This window comes from Schistocerca piceifrons, chromosome X, assembly GCF_021461385.2.
Source record: "Schistocerca piceifrons isolate TAMUIC-IGC-003096 chromosome X, iqSchPice1.1, whole genome shotgun sequence".
Lineage (NCBI taxonomy): Eukaryota > Metazoa > Arthropoda > Insecta > Orthoptera > Acrididae > Schistocerca > Schistocerca piceifrons.
The window spans coordinates 805,110,138-805,114,328 of NC_060149.1; positions in this window are offsets into that span (position 1 = coordinate 805,110,138).

Sequence of the window (4,191 nt, forward strand, 5' to 3'; positions counted from 1 at the left end):
TGTCAACTATAGGTGTCAAAATTGTTTACTTTAGGAGCAGGTCCATTTTAGAGTATCAATTTTAGGTGCACTTCAAAGCTTCAGTTCCCTCTATTTCTGCAAAAGTTTAAACTATCAGTTTTAAAAAAATGCTATTTTAGATGAAAGGTGAGACTTTGCAGTTTCAGAAAATAATTTTGAGCCTAGGTTTAAAAATGACAGACACTGTAAATACAAATTATAGATATACATTGTAAATAAGAACTAACCTATCAAAACACTTCTCCGCGAAGTGCTTCGAGCAAAGGTGCGTGTGTGCAAATGGCTTAAAGTTTTTCCGTTTCAGGGCCTGTATCCAAAGCTGCCTTCGGTTTTCATCCTTACCGAACCTATTAGTAGGAACGAGAAACGATTATACTTACTTCTGTAACAGAATTATCACAGATACTTTCCAAACTGTAATATGAGTCTGACTTTACAGGCATCACTTTCAACACTTTAATTTGCGTGATACTCTATTTCAAGTGTAAAAAACATATAAAAGTCACTTCAGTAGATTTCAATAAACGCATCTGCAGTATCATAGAAACACACGTGAAATGTAATGCCATTTCCCCGACAAAACGCTGAGTATAGCCATAAGCGCAACACGAAACAACCATGTGTTGCCAACATTCACGTGACTTCAGCCCAGAGATGTTGGAGCCACGAAAATGACGTCAGGGCCAGTCTATTATATTTATGGTCGAAGCATGTGCCATGGTGAAAGACCGTCTTTTGTTTCAGTCTTCAAGATGGGGCAAGGTCGATGAAGTATAGCTTAACTGTCCGCATTTTATATAAATATTTCTGACAAATATGTATGGCATTTTACTCAGCATAAAATTCTGTACCTGAACAGTTAACAATATACGGCAAATAGTTTTAATATATTATACAGCAAAAGAAGTGTAGAAAGCAACATACATATAAATGCTGTGCAAAACGCAACCTCGTGTCTAAAAACAACAAAAAAATGAAGAAAATGGCAGAAATTGCTTTTGGTGGTCTCTAGTGGGCATTCCTTCATACGACTCTAAAATCAGTCACTAGATTGAAGAACCAACCAAAAAATATCTTGTGTTCCCTACATAGGCCTACCGAATCCTCTAGGTACAACCCTACCATACGTCATGACGCCGACTGTCTTACTTGGTGCCTGACAACAACCACTAGAAAACTTCGTACTACATGGGGAAGATCCTGACTTTATCCGCAACGTTTCCATCGTCATTTATTTGCTACTCCTATTAGTTTACTTCATCGTATATTAATACCAAAGAATCTTTAACGACTCTTAGATTGCCAGCAGCATTTATTACCATAAACTGAATTCTAATAATTAACACTTGACGCAGAAAAAATATATTTTTGGCAACCGAATGTCGGGTCGCCCTTAGTGTCTGCATCTGTTCCGCTGGAAGAGTTCTCACGTTTCGATAGGTTCCTCGCACCACCATTGCACCTACGGCGACATATGGCGGGACCATACCCGCTGGCTGTTTGTTGCCGGCTGGAAGAATCGCCTCCTTATGGGTGTTACATCAGCGTTCTGTATTGCTGCTCACGATAGCAACTTATCAAACTTACACGTAGCGTTCAAATATAATGCGACAAAAGGCAAATAAATGCGGCCTGATGTAAGAGGATCCTCAAAGCCCCCTTGAAATAGTAGATAAGAAAATATAGGAGACACATCCTATACATCGATGATCACCTATATGTGTAAAAGAACGGTTTTGACAGCATTTTTACTTCGTTGGCGTTTATCTTGTCTAGTATGGGCTCCACTGTACTAAAATTTAGTCAAATTTATTTTATTTAGCTTCGCATTTGGATGCCACAGCAGTTGCCGCTTGCCTAAGAGAGGGAAGTCGTGAGCGCCACCCGTTTTTTAATTGGATGATTTGTATTGTATTTGGTTTCGTATTTTCTCAGGCGAAAAGTGGGTACCAGCTCAGTATTTACCTAAACGCCATTGGGAAACCGCCTAAAAACCACATGCAGGCTGTTAGCCTGGGTCGTTAGCCTGTCGCGAGGATTCGATCCAGGTCTGGCTTACGTTTCTGTCTCGCAAACTAGCGCGCTGCAAGTTAAGCCTGTCTAACGTGGAGTAGGATTCGCTGTACGTTTATTTACCTGCTCGCGTGACAGCTCCCTTGCAGATTCTGTCGTGTGTTAGCCGGCTGGGAGCTGTGCATGTGTTTCGTGATAGCTCACATGATATTTTCCTTTTAAAAGGACATCCATTAGTTACATGAGCCCAAAACAGGGGGGAGGGGGGGTCTGGCAAAATTTCACCAAGTCTCAAAAATCTCTTGGCAACTTTTTAATTCAGAGGATGTACATTATTATAACAGACAAAATTTGGCTTTTATAATTAATCCTGAGCATAGACTATATTAAAATACTCACCAATATTTATGGCCTCTTTGAACTAAGTGCTCACCAAAATGTATTGCCTCTCTGAGCTGAGCTAAATGCTTTACACATTTGCATGCCCAGGACTTCCAGATCTGAAACGTGTGCCACCCACAAGTGCTAGATCTGATTCCGGGAGTTCTCTGTCACGCTGCTAGAAATCAATGCGTGTCAGTCAGTGAGTCAGTCATGATATTCTGTAATGCATACTAAGCCGATGTTACTGCATTAAACATGAATTTGTTTCAAAACTTCTACAAGTGTTGTATGTTGAGCGACATGTCGAGAGGTCGAAATACGCGTGCAAGCAAGAAGATAAGCGTTTGAGGAAGGAAGTTGGGGTTAAGTTCACCAACAGAAATTTTCTTAGTGATCATATAAATCAAGAGATTGCAAAGCCATGTAATCATACGGCTCAAAGGAGGGTACAAACAAAGTTGTCTTTCATTTGAAATGTAAGTTACGGATTAGTGACATTTAACGTACCGAGTGGTTATAATTAAACTTTCCCTATTTAACAAGTCATAACAAGGAAACTAATCACCGTACGGGTACCAAACTTTGTAGCATTAATGTCAAGGGAATGGGGAACAGAAATAACGCAGAATTAATTCAACTGAAATATTTTTAATGTGCTGCTACGGTTCATCATACAATGAAATGGAGAGCGAAGTCAACACGTCGTTGTGCGTCCTGTGGTGCAATCTGCTGTATGATTTGGATCTAGCACCGATACCATTTGCGAATGGTTCGAAGCACCTTCCGTAGAGTGGACCACGGGATGTTCAACTGTCGTGACTCAGCACGCGCACTGCCTGACGATGAGGAAATGCGCGCAGCGTTGTCTGCCATAGCAACAGCGATTTCATCAACCACTTGTGGTGCAACCGGTCATCGGACTCTTCTCCGGAGCGACGCCCAGTTCCCAGCTGATTCGAACATCTGCATCATGCTCCGCATAGCAAGTAGAAAAAGAGGACCATTTCGTAATCCTTTCAGCTGGGGATATTCTCGAAGTGCAGCTGCAGCGTTACTGTTGTTTGATAAGAGCTTCCCCTGCTCCTTTTGTTCAAGCCCATGTTGAAACGTCAAGAAGTGCACTTCAACTGGTCAGGATGTGAGACTATGAGCCGGCCGGTGTGGCCGAGCGGTTCTAGGGACTACAGTCTGGAACCGCGCGACAGCTATGGTCGCAGGTTCGAATCCTGCCTCGGGCATGGATGTGTGTGATGTCCTTAAGTTAGTTAGGTTTAAGTAGTTCTAAGTTCTAGGGGACTGATGACCACAGCAGTTAAGTCCCATAGTGCTCAGAGCCATTTGAACCATTTTTTGAGACTATTAATTACGATCATTGGTTCAAATGGTTCAAATGGCTCTGAGCACTATGGGACTTAACATCTATGGTCATCAGTCCCCTAGAACTTAGAACTACTTAAACCTAACTAACCTATGGACATCACACAACACCCAGTCATCACGAGGCAGAGAAAATCCCTGACCCCGCCGGGAATCGAACCCGGGAACCCGGGCGCGGGAAGCGAGAACGCTACCGCACGACCACGAGCTGCGGACAATTACTATCATTGATCACGGCACCTGGTAGTCATAGTTGGAACTAGACTGTGGTGCTGTGACGCATGGAAATCATGCACCCCGCACTCTAGACATTAATGCTACCAAGTTTGATACTCGTACGGTAGTTTCCGTATTATAACGTGTAAAATAGGGGAAGTTTAATTATAACCACACGGT